This window comes from Mustela lutreola, chromosome 5, assembly GCF_030435805.1.
Source record: "Mustela lutreola isolate mMusLut2 chromosome 5, mMusLut2.pri, whole genome shotgun sequence".
NCBI lineage: Eukaryota > Metazoa > Chordata > Mammalia > Carnivora > Mustelidae > Mustela > Mustela lutreola.
The window spans coordinates 88,220,628-88,237,485 of NC_081294.1; the positions used below are offsets into that span (position 1 = coordinate 88,220,628).

The 16,858-nt window shown below is 40.1% G+C and overlaps 1 long non-coding RNA gene across 1 annotated transcript in view; it reads right to left on the reverse strand.

Moving 5' to 3' along the window:
• Positions 1 to 4,193: 4,193 nt before the first annotated feature.
• LOC131832258 (uncharacterized) overlaps positions 4,194 to 16,858 on the reverse strand; it is a 46,519-nt gene continuing 33,854 nt past the window's right edge. The window contains exon 3 of the long non-coding RNA XR_009353967.1: positions 4,194 to 4,924. This is a non-coding gene — a long non-coding RNA (uncharacterized LOC131832258). The remainder of the gene's footprint in view (positions 4,925 to 16,858) is intronic.

Here is a 16,858-nt window from a genome sequence, read left to right on the forward strand (position 1 = left end):
TTTGCTTTCCCACCAGCAATATACCAGAGTACCTGTTTCTTCAACACTTGACCAATTTAGTATGTTCACACAAACCTTGAGGATTTTGCCAATTCCATAGGTAGGAAATGTCAGTATAGTTTTGATTTCAGTCTCTCTTCTTAGGAATGCAGATGAGCCAATAAAGGAACCATTTGCTTTCTATTGCCTAACGGATCTTTTTTTTTTTTTTTTTAAAGATTTTATTTATTTATGATAGAGAGCGCGAAAGAGGGAACACAAGCAGGGAGGAAGCCGGAGAAGGAGAAGCAGGTGTCCTGCTGAGCAGGGAGCCCATCATGGGGCTTGATCTCAGGATCAAGGCAGAAGCTCAACAACTGGGCCACCCTGGCACCCCCTAATTGGTCTTTTTTCTTTTTTTTTTTTAAGATTTTATTTATTTATTTGACAGAGATAGAAAGCACACAAGCAGGAGGAGTGGCAGGCAGAGAGAGAGAAGGAGAAGCAGAACCCCCATCAAGCAGGGAGTCTGATGCGGGGCTCGATCCTAGGACCCTGGGACTGCGACCTGAGGTGAAGGCAGATGCTCAATGACCGAGCCACCCAGGCGCACCCCCCCATGGACCTTTTTAACATCAACTTCTATAAGCCCTTAATTTAATGGGAAGATAAACCTTTTTGTGTGGTATGTTGGAGATAATTTTTCCAGTTTGTTATTTATCTTTAGACTTGACCTAACTTTTTTTAACAAAAAGGTTTTGTTTGTATAGAGTTGCATTAGTGGATCTATTATTTTGTGGATCTTGCATTTTGTATAATAGTGAAAAGATCTACCACACTCCAAGGCTATAATGAATTCTCCCATATTGTTGTTGGATTTCATATTTTGTATTTCAAACTTGAATCCATTTGGAATTAAGCCAGGTATAAATTAAGGATCCATTTTCTTTCTTTCCAAATATTAGCAAGTTGACTCTGTGGCATTTAGTTAATACTTTACCCAAATAGTGATTTTGATAGAGTATTTCATTTGAAATACTCTAGTATTTGAAATATTCTAGTGATTTCATTTGACACCTTCATGATATATTAAAATGCTATATACGTTGTGTCTTTTTCTGGAACTTTATGTTCCACTGATTTACCTTAACATTCATATACCAGGATCATGTTGTTTTAGTTACTAAAGCTTTATGGTATGGTTTGGTATCTGGTAAGGCTAATTGCCCCACCACCACCACCCCAGTCCTGCAGTTTGTCTTTACTTTTAAGGTTTTCTTTGATAATCCTGCTAATTTCTTATATAATCTTTAGAATCTTCTTGCCTAGATTTTTTTGTAACTTTATTTGGATTAATTTATAGTTTAATCTAAGGAGAATTGACAGATTTAAGATATATTGTATCCTCCTCTCCATGAAATTGGTACAAATTTCCATTTGTTCAAGAGTTTTCTTCATACAAGTCTTGTACATTTCTTATTTGTTCTCAAGTGGGTTAACTTTTTGTTTGTTGCTTTGTAAGATCTTTTCTTCCATCTCATTTTCTCACTGCTGTTGATTTTTGTTAATCAATTTCTTTACCCTGCTACTGAATTCTATTCTTCGTGATTCTTTTTTAATTTATTTTCTAGGATTTTCCAGAAATACACTCACATCATTTGGAGATTATGATCTTTTTAGTTCTTTTCCACTTTAATACCTGTAATCTTTCTTCTTTAATTAACAAAGTTTAGTCCTTCTGGTAGAGTGGTAATAGTGGTAAAGGTGAGCATCCCTGCTGTTTCCTATCTGGAGTTCTAGAGCTTCTAGTGTTTCCCCATAAAAAGCAATGCTAGCTTTTGAAGTACGAGTTGTATTTTATCATTGTAGGTAAATACCTATTGATTTTTAATTGTTTTCATTAAAAATAGGTGCTGACTTTGTGAAATGCCTTTTATGTAATTGTGAAAATGATGATTTTCTCTTGATGTCTATGGGTTTATATCTTTAATATTGCATTATATGTCTTGCTCAGTGATATTGATTTCTCAATATGGCAACATTCTTGCATTCATGGGATAAATTTTACTTCATTGTGATGTAATATTCTGTTACTATGCTGCTAGGTTTTGTTTCCTATCTTATTTTAAACTTTCCATAAATATTCATGAGACTATCTGCACTTTTTTATTTGTTTGTTTGCATAGTCTTAGTCAGGTCTTGAGGGCAATGTTATGGTTGCTTTATAAAAATAAATTCTCCATTTGTATTCTATGATCTGAATCAGCCTAATAGCACTGGAATTATTTTAATTTAGATAGCTTCACAAACTTGCCCTGTGAAACCATCGAGGACTGATGTCTTTTTAGGGGGGGCAGTTCTTTGACAATTTCCTACACTACTTGTATAGAAATTGATCTACTTAAACTTCTGAGTTTTGGGGGGTCAACCTTAGAAGAGTATCCATCTCATCTTATTTATGTGGAATAAAGAAGTCTCTACTTATTCTTTGAATTTTCTCTGTGGTTATTTTGTGTAAGCAGATTTTCTATCTTTTAGGCTCTTTTTGAGGGAGGGGTGAGAGTGTGGGCTAGTTAACAGTTACTCTGTTCTATTCGTTTTTAAATAGATTTTCCTTCTTCATTTATTGACATATTTAAGAATATGAATTTGCCTCTGGGTATTTTAGTTCAGTTTTCCACCCCAGAGCTATGGACATTTGGGGCCAGGTACTTATTTGTGGTAGGAGGGCTTTCTCACACATCTTGTTTAGCAGCATCCCTGATCTCTGTCTACTGGAGGCCATTTGCATCCCCATCCCCAGCAATGCATCATAAATGTCCTTGGATATTGCCAAGGTCCCCTTGTTGGGGGCAAATTTGTCACATTCTAAAACCACATTAGGTGTGTACACCCTAAGTTTGTTCACTATATTAAAAAATTTAGATTTGTATTTTTATGTGAGCCAATTGTTATTTAAGATAAATTTTAAAACAGAAATTCTGAGTGACTCTGGTTGTTTCTGGTGGATCTTACAAATAATTTGAAGTCCTTCTCCCTAATTTACTGAAAGTGAAGTCCAAATTTGTGGTTTTATGATCCATTTTCCTTTCAGATGATTTGCTAGATTACAAAGGAGAAGAGCTAAACTGATAGAGTCATTGCTATAGGAAGTTAATATTTACTCAACACAATATATTCTAAGACTTTCAAAGCATCTTATGTGGACTATTTCATTTAATTATTGCAATAATCCTGCCTGGTCCATAATATCTCCAGATTCTAGATGGGAGAAGTCTCAAAATAACTTGCCAAAAATTTCTTAGCAAATTAGTGGAGTATAAATATGTCTTTGGAAGGCCTTTAGTTCTTGGAAACAGCTCTGTTTTGTGGGGGCAGGTGGAGTATAAGGTGGGCAAGGGAAGCATTAGGTGAAACCCCCTGCTAATTGGTTGTTCCAGAGTGGCTTGTGTTTGAAGCATGGAAACAAATTTAAATTGTAACTCTTCCTGCCTCCTATGGAAAAGGTTTTCCTGGGTGGGACAGAAAAGTACCCAAGAGTAGCATATTTGAAATGGAAAGCAGCTTTCCACTCCTGTTTGTGTGCCTACCTTTGTGAGGGCCCTGGAACATCCCAGGAGAAGATCTGCCTGGGGTTACAGCAACAGCCAAAGTCCCTAGGAAGAAGCTAGTTAATACCCTTGCATGGAAAGAGATCCAGTGCATTCTGTCTTGGTGTGCCAAATACCCTTTGTTTGTGCAGCTTGAGTTTGATAAACAGGCTTAATAACTTTAGAAGCTTAATAACTTTAACTGTTTCTTGTGTTTTAAAAGCCATGTTTTGGAATAGCTCTAATACTTCACTTGTATCTTTGTGTTGCATTAATGGCTTTGGTGGGAAGCTAAAACAAAATCTAGCCAGATTTCTTTTAGCTGGCTTTTATTATTTTTTTTTTCCTGGCTTTTAATTTCCTACTTGCAATACCCATAAATTTCCCAATAAAGTAATTTTTCAAGATTTATGAGCTTTAAGTAATCAGTTTTTTCAAATGGTCTTTTAAAATGGTGAAATGGGATCTCCTACAATGTCAGTATTAACACAGGCTGACAGAAGAGGGTTCTTTACTCACAAGAGAATGTTTTAAAAAAGATTTACGTTTTTAAATGTCTTAAAGGGGCTTATGTTGATTCACAGATAACATTCCAATCGAATGAGATTTTTTTTAGACTTTATTTATTTGACAGAGAGAGGGAGAGGGAGCGCATGTGCCTAAGGAGCAGCAGGCAGAGGGAGAGGGAGAAGAGGGACAGACGCTTTACCAACTGAGCCACCCAGGCATCCCGAATGGGATTTCATCATGGAGTCCGTGATGAAAACTTTAAAGCGTCTCAGTGTTATTGAAAAACCCAAATTCAGCTGCCACACTCTGGAAAAGCCAATATTCAAGAGCACAAGTTGTGATTGGGAAGGAATATGAGCTTTATTCAGGAGGCTGGCCACCTAGGGAGAAGGAGGACTCTTCTCCAAAAACCAACTCTGAGGGTTCTGCCTGGCCCAGAGATTTTTTTTTTTTTTTTTAAGATTTATTTACTTATTTGACAGAGAGGGAGAGATCACAAGTAGGCAGAGAGAGAGAGAGAGAGAGAGAGAGAGAGAGAGAAGCAAGCTCCCTGCTGAGCAGAGAGCCAGATGCAGGGTTTGATCCCAGGACCCTGCGATCATGATCTGAGCTGAAGGCAGAGGCTTAACCCACTGAGCCACCCAGGTGCCCCTGGCCCCGAGATTTTTAATGGAAGTTTAGGGAAGTTAATCGGTGAAAGAGGAACTCCATGTAACACTTCCTGATCGCATGCAGACTCCATGGGGCCAGCTGCAGACTCTCTTACATCCTGGTCCTCACAGGTTGTAGACTGGTTCCCCAGTGCGAGGTTGTACAAGAGGGTCATCGAGGAAACAATGCATGACCTATAGATATACAAAGAAAGGCTTAGTTCATCCATTCCACAGGTTAAAGGTGCTTGCTAAAACTTAGAGGACTACTAAGCTGGCCAGAGGAGTGTAGAGACAGCAGCTTCATCAACTCAAAAGGTCTGTATAGCATCAAGGAAAAACGTCCTCACTATTATCTTTTTCACGCATGCATTTGAAGAAATGGTCCTAAAAGGAAATTCAGAGGCATATGTATGGAGGATAAGCCAACTGCAAGGATTCAAAGGGAAAGAGAGGAAAATGTTCTTCAAAAAAATTTTTTTGGAAATGTCACTGACACAGGTTTTTCCACTTCCAAGGAGCTTGTTTTTTTTGTGTGTTGCCTTTACTTAATAATTTTGCTATCTTTACATTTTTAAGTAATTGACTTTAGAAAATAATTGCACCCTTGAAGATAGATTCAAATGTGAGATTACTCCTCAGGTTTTAGCTGCACCTGCTGACATGGTAGATAGGACATAGAGGGACCTCTGCATTTGAAACAACCGGAAAAGCTTTATAGCCTTGATTGGCATTATCCTGTTGTACCAGGAGAGGGAGCTCTAAGTCCACTGCAGTAAAATAACACTTGCCCTTAATGCAACAATGAGTGGGGTGGGGAAGGTTGCTCTCAAACATTGTTATTACCATATCCAGGAAATAGGTAGATGGAGAGGTAGGTAGGTAGAGAAATAGATTGATGAGTGAATAAAGGTCTTGATCAAATATTTTGAGAAACAATTCAACCTTCATCAAAGATTACTGGCAGGGTTTCCTAGTTTTACTCATTTTTAAAATACCAGTATGTCAAAATGAACATAACATAAAGTTTTGATTTGCATTCTCCTGATTATCAATGATTTTTAAAATTTTGTTTATTGGATATAAGAATAGATAAAAGATACTTAACATATTTAATGTTTAATTTTAAATCCTAAAATTAATTTTTATATGCTTTAAGTTAGCTTTCAAAACTAGATATTAAATTTAAATTTCTAACTAATATCTCAATAAAAAATCTTTCCCTTCCCTGTACGCAGAAAGTTGATTGCTTATACTTGCTGCGATTATGTTTTGTTCTTGAATTTAAGTTTACTCCAGTGGAGTAGACTTTGTATACAGTGTGTGTTGTGGGCTGAGCTATGTCCTCTCAAAATTCATATATTGAAGCTCTAACCCTCAGTCTCTCAGACTGTGACTATACTTGGAGACACGGTCATGAAAGAGGTTAACTAAGGTTAAAGGGGGCATCTGGGTGAAACCCTAATCGGTCTAATTTCCATCCTTATTACAGAAAACCTGGGCATACGAGGGGACCCCAGGGATGCCTGAGGAGTGCACAGGGGACCATGTGAAGACGCAGCCAGAAGGCAGCCATCTGCAACCCATGAGGGAGGTCTCAAGAGAATCCAGGCCTGCCCACACCTTGGCCTTGGACTTCCAGACTCCAGAACTGTGAGAAAAATTTCTGTCCTTTAAACCACCCGGTCCATGGTAGTGTGCTATAGCAGCCCTGGAAAACTCATCCAGTGGGAGATGGGGATTTTATTTTGTTTTGACATGGAAAAATCATTGGTTCCAATTCTATTTACTGAACAGTCCTTCCTTTCCTCGCTGATCTGTCATGACTCTTTGGTCCTATATCAAAGTGCCATATCATATGGGCCAATCTGTAGACACTTTCTTCTATATCTCCCACTGATCAGCCTATCCCTGTGAGAGAGCTGCGTTTTCTTCCTTGCTACAGCTTCACTGTAAGTCCTGACAGCTGGTAGGGAAAGGCCTCCCACCTTCTTCTTTAAAGGGACTTTGCTATTTTGGACCACTTACACTTTCCTGTGAAGTTTAGAATCAGCATGCCAGGTGTCACTGGAAATCACACGGGGATTTTAACTGTACCTGCATTAAAGCCAAAGAACTACAGAGTAATCATATTTTGTAATTAAAGAATGATCTCCAAGGGAAAGTGCTTCCTTTTCGGATCCACGGATGGCATGGGCTGCAATCCTGGTTCTGTCCACGTAGTGGCACCACAAACCAAAAAATCTGACTTTCGCAGTGGGCCAGAGGCTCTCAGAACACACATTTCACTGTTCACCTTATTTAGTCAATACCAGAACGTTTTGGAGGGTAGATCTGAATTTCATATGGAATATTCCACAGTCCATCGAGTGCTGAAGTACATTTGGCAAAAATACAGACAAGAGTATATGGTAACTAAACACGTGAAATAGTAATGAAAACTACCCTGACCATCTGTGCTTCACAGTCCTTTTCTCTTAGAAGGCCATAAACAAATGAAGAAGTTCACTATCCACCAATAAAGGAAAAGTGTGGTGTAAAATGTGCTTGGAAGTTCAGGTGGTCTTCTCTAACCAGCAAGCCTGAGGCAGGGTAGTGAACAGGTCTGCATCCATCTGGGGAGCAAAGGTCACCCCCAGGGTTATTAAAGGGGAGGATTATGTAAATCTTCATTTCTACCCCCACCCCCACCCCCTGCTATCAGCCCTGATCATCTTGGGAGTGAAGTCTACTTTCACTTAGGAGAAACATGCCTGTGCTTGCCCTCAGCTGTTCAAAGAATCAAAAAGCCTTTCCCTTTCTACTCAGTAATGCCAGGGAAGCCTCCTTCCTCCCTTAGGCTGGAAGTGTGTGACACAAAATGTCTCTGAAAATGCTTGTTTCATCCATGCCCTGGATACCTCAACTTGGTAGTGGGCTGGAGGAGACCCTTTCTGTAAGTACCTTCCAGGGGTTCATCTAACCCAGTAATGTCACTAACATTGGCATTTAGTATCAAAAAATAGTTCAGCACATCTTGTTAACTGTGGCAAAAACATGTGTCTACTGCTCAGTAACATACCTTGGATGGGCTCCTAACCTATCCATGGAACAGTTCAGTAAACCCCAGTTTCCTCGTCTGTAAAGTGGGAACAGCAGTATTTCCCAGTCACAATTGTTGCAGGATGACAGAGGCATTTCAGAAACCTATACATGGTGCCTTGCACCTTAGCGCTCAAGAAACGTTACATTGTTGGCACTAGAGCAGGATGAAAAGGTATTCCTGGGTCAGCCAAGATGAGCCATGTTGTAGCTCATTGGCCTCTGTTCCTCCTTCATGCTACCAATGCCCCTGCAGGGAAGGAGGCCTTGCATTCCCTCCCCCAGCACCAGGGCAGCCAGGTGACTTCCTGAGCCTTTAAAGGACGCATCATGTTAACCCCTTCCAAATGAGAAGTGAGAGATGACTTCAACTGTAAACCATAATTAGTGCCAGGAGCACTTTTAACACAACTTCCTACAGTATTATTCATGGGAGGCAAGGTATGAAAACAGCCTCTGCCCCTCAACAGATGAATAAAGAAATCATGGTTTGTGTATACAATAGAATATTCCTCAGCCTTAAGAAGGAAGGAAGTCCTCCCGTTTGAGACTACAGTGATAAAGAGGGTATGATGCTAATGAAATTAGAGAAAAGAAGGCCAGTACTGCATGGTGTCACTCAGGTGGAGTCTAGCAACAAGTCTAACTCATAGAAACAGTAAAATCACTGTTTTCAGGGACAGGGGTGGGGTGGGGGAATTGGAGATAAGTTGTGAAATAGTACTAACTTTCAGTTACAAGACAAATAAGGTCCAAAGTCCTAACGTGTAGTATGGTGACTATAGCTGACAATAGTGTATGACTGAAATTTGCTAGGAGAGTAAATCTTAAGAGTTGTTTCCAAAAGAGAGTGAATATCTGAGGTGATGGATTTGTTCCTCAATTTTAAATATGTTTTAATTTGTCAGTTATATCTCAGTAAAGCTTAAAAAAATGTAGAAAACAATGTCATCAGCAAATGCTCTTGCTGATATGATACCGTAATGCAAGGATGGGTTTATCGTATTTATGTGGGGTGTAGCTCAGTGGTTTCTGAGTTTGTTGTATCAGTCCAGATTGGCTTATAGAGACATCTTACACAGGAGACAAATGCTTCAGGCTGTCTGCCCAAAGCTGAGCAGACCAGCTAGAATGGTCACTCATCTCACCTGCTCAGGTTTTGCTGTCCCTGAGTGTGATGGTTTCTTGTGATCTGTTGCAGAAAAGTCTTGTTAAAACAAAGTAATCTCTTGACATGTGTACAAGAATGGGTACAAGAAAGCAAAACACACACACACACACACACACACACATTGCCAAACCAAGTATATGTCAATCGTCTCTAGGGTTTTTGTTCCTCAGCCTTTGCTCCTAGAGCCTATCAGCCCTTTGCCTCTGTTTCTATTTTTCTACTTGTGACACAGATGTGAAAGAGAAGCAAAGCCAGGCACTAGGTCAAGTGATAAGTACAGACTCTAGTCGGTCATATACTGTTGAGTAAGAAAAGGAGTTCAGTGTGAAATGAATTCAACTCGGATTTATACAAGGTGGCTAGGTGTTTTAAGGGGAGTGCAGGGCAGGGAGTGGTAAGTGCAGGCTTGTAGCATCAGAAAAGTGAGAACTTAGAAAAAGCAGGGAGATTTGAGGTGGTTGGTCTATGTGAAACCCATCTGCTTTTGTTAACCGGCCTTCATTGAAGTAAGGTTCTTACCTTCTTACAGACACTAGGAGACAGGCTCTGTCTTCAGGCATTGGCTGGAATAGATACTAATTTGGGGGGCCAGCAGTGAGTTTTCTCAGGCAGGTACTTTGTTGGGGAGGGGAGTGTGAGGGGCTGACTTGAGCAGACTTGAACTGCTGGAGGGGCAGACTTGAGTTCCTTGAAACTATGTTAGTATTTGTTCAAGTATTTATAGACCAAGTTTGAGGCTTAGTTGGGAAAGACTCAGAGGAGCCTGGCTGTAGTTTGAACACGAATAGAATCTTTGTCACGTTAATACTAGCGTTACTAACAGAAAAGGTAATTCCACTACCTCCTTCTACCAATAGGACAACGTTGGTACTTCTTGATAGCTTACTGACAATAAGTTGACTTTAGAGCTGCCTCAGGATCTCCACAGAATTTGGGAGACAACTGGAGAAATATCTCTCTTATCCTGAAGGAACTGTTGGTCTTATTTCTGTCCTTTTTCCTCTAAATAATCTTCAAGAACATAAATGGTCAGTTGTGTTTCTTCTGCCTAGCATCCATCTCATTTCTCCTAGTCAGAACACCATGATAGCATCTGGTAAACCATATATTAGTCTGCAGAGAGAAATGGTTAGCCTAGCCCTAGGAGAAGGGAAGCATGAAAGCCCGGCCCAGCCCATCAGAATAGCACACACCTCGGGCCAAATAGTTCTTCCAAGAGTTGGCTTGAAACCTGACTTAGGCCAGTGGTTAATTCTGAGACTTGTGGGAATGTTGAGACAGATTCACTCTTGCCAGTCTCCTGCCAGCTGTAAGTACAGTAAGGCTAGAGCTGAGGGTACTTCCACTGGCACGGGGCCTACAGAGGAGAGCAAACCATCCAGGACAAGGAGAGGCCAAAACACCAATGATATTTCTTAAGCTACAACATCCCGCCACTTTGCATCTGTTTTCTTTTGCTTTGTTTGAGTTTGCCTTGAAGTACTGCAGATATTAAAGAAACTGTGAAAAATATATAATGAGTATCCATGTACTCATTGGGCAGTTTGTGATAAAAAAAGATTATTAATAAAATTAAGCTCCTGGGCTTCTCGGTCACATAAGTCAACAAATCTGTTTTGTGTAAGCCAGTTTGAGTTATGGCTGTGTCCTGGCCACAGAGGAGTCCCAGTACACATACAATAAAGCCTGTCCCAAGATCGGCTAAAAGCATAGTGCAAAAATAAAAATAATAAATTAAATAAATACATACACATTAGATCAGTCACAGTCTTAGTTGCAAGTAATGGATCCTATTGAATCATTCTTTCTCTCTTTTTTTCTTAACTAAAATTGTGTTTTTTTAGAGAAGTTTTAGATTCAGAGCAAAATTGAGGGGAAGGTTCTGAGATTTCCCATAGACTCTACATATGCAGGTCCTCCCCCATTATCCCACCAGAGTGGGACACTTGTCACCTCGATGAGCCTACACCGACACATCATAGTCCCCCCAAAGTCTATAGTCTACACTGCAGCTCCTTCTTGGTGTTGTACATTCTGTGACTTTAGACAAATGTATAACATCCTCTATCTATCCTTTTGGTATCGTGCAGAGTATTTTTTACTTCCCTAGAAGTCCTCTGTGCTCTGCTCATTCCTAGCTTCCCCCTTTCCACAACCCTGGATCATTTTACTGTCTTCATAGTTTTGCCTTTTCCAGAATGTCATATACTTGGAATCCCATAGTATGTAGCCTTTTCAGCTGGCTTCTTCTCACTAATGAGCATGCATTTTAGGTTCCTTCATCTAGTACTAGGGCTTGATAGCTTATTTCTTATTAGCACCGAGTAAGATTTTGTCGCCTGGGGCTATCACAGTTTATCCTTTCAGCTACTGCAGGACATCTTGTTGCTTCCAAGTTTTGGAAATTATGAATAAAGCTGCTCGTGCAGGTTTTGTGTGGACAGAAGTTTTTAGTTGTTTTGGGTAAATACCAAGGAACATGATTGCTGGATCATATGATAAGAGTATATTTAGTTTTATAAGAAACTCAAGAGATTTTGTGCTCTTTTTTTTTTAAGATTTTATTTATTGATTTGACAGACAGAGATCACAAGTAGGCAGAGAGGCAGGCAGAGAGAGAGGAGGAAGCAGGCTGCCTGCTGAGCAGAGAGCCCGATGCGGGGCTCGATCCCAGGACCCCAAGATCATGACCTGAGCCAAAGGCAGAGGCTTAATCCACTCATCCACCCAGGTGCCTCTGAAGGCACATTTTACTCTCATAGAAGTGTTCCTGTTTGACCTACCCCTAAAGGCCATACTTAGAAACAGAAAACATGAAGAACAAAGAAACAAAGCACCCTCAGCTTTGACCTTCTCTCCCCTGGACATCCATGTCTGTCCATGCTGGAGCCCTACCAGCTGCCTAACAATGGTCTCTATGCTCTCATGGCATTTTTTAGACCCATCTCACTGACACTCCCACCCACCAGGAGGGGTTTTGTCTGCAGTCAGGGATGCTGTGGCAGCCTTTGGTCCCTTGGCTCAGTGCAGCGCTTCTTCTTCTGAAAACCTCATTTAATAGTGGTGGTCCTGCCATGTCTCCAGTCGCTGAGTGTGTGCTTGCTCTCCAGTTTCCAAAACTAGAGATACATACATGAGTGGCAAAACTATTAAAAAAAAAAAAAAAAAAGCTCAAGGACTGATTAACAGAAAAACATGGATCTTTGTTATTCTGGAGACGAGAGAACAGTGTCACAGAGTAGGGCGAATTGGGGCTTCCAAAGTAGTGATTTTTAGTTTCTCTAATACGTTGGTGTTTTTTTAATTATTATTCTCTAAATATAATATATATATATATGTTTGTGGGTATAAATATATATGTAAACATTCATACCTTTACATGTAAATATGGCATATTTACATGTTTTATTAAACCTGATATATGTTTTATTTAACACCAAAAAACTCTGTTTTAGCTCAAAGATTATTCTCTCAGAATGATCCCTACTGCTTTCATTTATTTTCTCAGAAAACATTTATTGAACTACTTCATCTGACACAACAGGCACTGCTAGAGATAGACCAGTGAATAAGAAAGACATGGTCTCTGTTCTTATGTCATTATGAAATTAACGCTAAAAGGTAGGGGGATATAAGAATAAACTAATGTATGTATGTAAGTGTCAGTACTTCAGGCTCTGATGAAAATAAATGGGGTAGTCGGAGAGGCATTGAGAGCGAATGGAGGTGTGAAAGGGGGTGGGAGGCAGTGTAGGGGTCAAAGATTTTAGAGTGGGATGGTCAAAGAAGGCATCCCTGAGGAGGAGATATTTAAGAGGAACCTTGAAGGAGGGATGTGCAGGGCATCTGGGAGAATACAACTGAGTTACTAGGAGGGACTAATGCAGGGCCTACAGGCAGGGAGGAACTAGAAGTGTTGGAGGATTAGAAAGAAGGCAGTTGTGTTTGGGCTTGAGGGAGGGAGGGAAGAGGCTGGAGGGCACAACAAGGCACATGGGGTAGACCATGAAAAGCCTTCTTAACCGTCTTACCATAAGGGTTGGCGCTTAACTCCCAGACTATAGTGAACCACTTAAGGATCTCACTCAGGAGGCTGATGTGTGTGATTTATGTTTGGAAAATATCACTCTGTCAGCCTTCAAGATATAGTAGTACCGTTGAATGACCAGGTTATGAGGAAGAAGGACAGTAAGTTGGTCAGGCAAGAGATGATGAGCCCTGGAATAAAGGCATGTCCTTGCATATAAAGAACAGTGGGTAAACTTTATTTAGAATAACCCTAAGTCCCATCAGAGCTAAAGATCAGATCATTTTTATCATTCTCTGTAATAGTAACAAGGTTTACCATGCCCAGGCCCTTTCATGAGCATGTCACTTTCCTATGAAATATATAGAAAAAGGATTTTTAGTCATGGGCTTCCTGATCTTACACCTCAGTCTCATTCTTATACCTTCTCCAGTACTTTCTAAGAACCTCTGTACTTCACTAGAACCAAAGCAAAACTCCCCCCAGCCATCAGACTTACTGCCACCAGCAGGGCCACACCTCTATGAAGCCCAGGTCAAATATTCAGAAATAGATAGGGATTCAAGTATACCACTTGGAATAAGGCAGATTTTAATCTGGAACTTCTCAGGAATTTGGTTACATAGTTAAAAAGTAATAGAGGGGCGCCTGGGTGGCTCAGTTGGCTAAGCGTCTGCCTTGGGCTTGGGTCATGGTCCCAGGGTCCCGAGATCAAGCCCCACATTGGACTCTCTTTTCAGTGGGAAGTCTGCTTCTCCCTCTGCCTGTCACTTTGCCTACTTGTGCTCTTTCTCTCTCTCTCTGTCAAATAAATAAAATCTTAAGAAAGAAAGAATGAAAGAAAGAAAGAAAGAAAGGAAGGAAGAAAGAAAGAAAAAAAAGAAAAGAAAGAAAGAGTCAGAGAGCACTTCATAGTCCTGCAGAAGTGAAAAGCACCAGCTCTAGATTCCAGGTACACAGTCTGAGTTTGAATACAGACTCTGACACAGTTCATATGATGGCAGGCAGGTCGTTCGTGCCTCAATGCCTGTTTCCTCACCTTCAAATTAGTGTGTAAAACCCATCTTTATGCTTTTTATGAGAATTCAAAAAGAAAACCTGCAGAAGGGGTCTGGGGGGCAGTGGGGTGTATGCTTGAGTGTGCAGTTAGCATGAACTATCTTAGCCAGATTCCTCAGGAGCTTTTAATAACATGTATTTCTCTGATGAACTTTGAACACTTTGGAGACTTTTTTACCTTTTCTTGCAACACTATCTCTTGAGTTCCATTTTTTTTTTTAAATTTTCAGTGTTCCAGAATTCATTGTTTATGCACCACATCCAATGCTCCATGCAGCATGTGCCCTCCTTAGTATCCACCACCAGGCTTACCAATCCCCATTCCCCCTCCCCAGGTGCCTCAAGGTTATTCAGCAGAGCCCTAGTATATTAGCTCAGGAAAGGCCTGCCCTCCATACTGGCTTGCTGGGGACTTTTAAATACCTGAGGAACTCTCAAAAACTACTAAGGTTTTAGTTAGTTACACCCTCAGATATTTTGCTTTAACTCCTGTGGACTGGAACCCCAGCATCAGTATTTTGAAAAGCTCCTGAGGATTTTAGCGAATGGCTAGAGATAAGAACTGATGATCCATTCAAATCCATTTTTCAAATGAGGAAATTGAGACTCTCTGTGGTAGAATGACTGGCCCAAGCTAGTTCATAATGTCAGCAATGGGGTAGACTGGGAAGACAAAAAGAAGATAGTCTTAAAATTTTGGTAAATTAACCAATAAAAGGAATATATTGTGACGGGAGATATGTTTCCTAAGAGAAAAAAGAACAGCATGACTTTAGCCTGTTCTCTTGTGAACATGTGTATAAGTAAGCACAGGAAATTTTTTGTAGAGAAATGGGTGTGGCTGGAGCATTACTGGGTTTATTTGAGGCCATCAACCCCTTTTGCCCCACACCCTTCAGCTGTTACTTTCTGGGTGAATGTTCAGTGGTCATCTGAAGCTGAATTGGCATCTGAGGTCTATTTCTTGCAGAGGGAAAAAAGGAGACCTGCTTATCAGGGCCCTTTTAGACTGGTGGCTAACTCCACCCACTCCCATAGTATTTGTTTTATTGTTTTATTCACCTCCTAGTACTCCTCGTAGGAATGGAGTTATATAAGACAGCATCCCAGTTGGGGTGGCAAGTAGGGGCAAGTAGGGGGAGTGAACCTAAAGTATTTACTGTTCTCTGCTTCCTCTAATTTCTCACTCAGCATCAGTGTAGAACGGAGATCATTCGGGGTCTTAATGCAAAGGATTTTTTTTCAATTGCCTTGTGTAATTTATTTTTAATTTTTATTTAAATTCAGTTAATAAACATATAGTATATTCTTAGTTTTAGAGGTAGGGTTCAGTGATTCATCAGTCTTATACAGCACATATTATTCATTACATCATACCTTCCTTCCTTAATGTCCATCGCCCAGTTACCACATCCCCCAACCCCTTAACTCCAGCAGCCCTCAGTTGGTTTCCTATGATTACAAGTCTCTTATGGTTTGTCTTTATCTCTAATTTCATCTTGTTTTATTTTTCCCTCCCTTCCCCATGATCCTCTGTTTTGTTTCTTAAATTCCACGTATGAGTGAGATCATATGATAATTGTCTTTCTCTGATGGACTTATTTCACTTAGCATAATACCCTCCAGTTCCATCCATGCTCTTGCAAATGGCAAGACTTTCCATTTTATTCATGAAGATGCAAAAAGATTTTTAAATTTTTTCATGTTGAATGATTGCTCAAGTTCCCTAGTGTCCATTTGTCTTCATCTGAAGGAATAAAAGGGGAAAACACTGGGGGAGGAAGGAGTGTTATTCAACTGAAGTTGAAGCAAACTTCAAGTGATGCTATCTGATCTGTGTAGCAATTAGGAAAGACTTATGATGAAAAGAGGGAGTGACACTAAAAAGAGAAGTGTATACTGCATATAAAAAGCAGTTTCAAAAACCCTCTTCTGAATGCGACAACTATTTATATTGTTCATATGTACTTGGTAGGATTTGAAGAGAGGTCAGGGATCACCCAATCCATTGTTGTCCTGTGAATGAAGAAAGCAAGACCAAGAAGTTGTATTATTTGCCCAAGATGCTAGAATTATTTCTTTTAGATAAAATTGCTTTACACCTATATAATTTTAGGTTGAACATGATTTTCCAGTGCCACATCTTTAAGACAAGGTGTACCAATGAAAGACCATATTCATAAGCTCAGAAAATAGAAATTCCCTATTTTGTGCTGAAGCTCAAGATTCATTAATAACTCCCCTCTTTCTTACCACCAGCCTTGCCAATGTCCAGACTTAAGAAACTCTAGATAAACTTAGAATTCATGCAGCTCAAAGTCTGCCTATTGTTTCTCCATTCAAATTAGGAGACCAGTTTACCAAAGAAGGTGGTCATCTGAAACAGTTAAAAAAAAATCTTGGGGTGCCTGGGTGACTCAGTGGGTTAAATCTCTGCCTTTGGCTCAGGTCATGTTCTCAGGGTCCTGGGATCAAGCTCCGCATCGGGCTCTCTGCTCAGCAGGGAGCCTGCTTCCCCACCCCCGACCCTGCCTGCCTCTCTGCCTACTTGTGATCTCTCTCTCTCTCTCTCTTTCTCTGTCAAATAAATAAAATATTAAAAAATAAAAAAAATTCTATCTCTACTTTTTATAATTTTCATTTCATTTCTTTAAAGATCTATTTATTTATTTTTTAGAGAGAGGTCCTCCAATGTGTAGGGGTAGAAAGGGGCTAGAGGGAAAGGGAGAGAGAATCTCAAGCAAACTCTGCGCTAAGCACAGAGCCTAATGTGAGGCTCAATCTCATGACT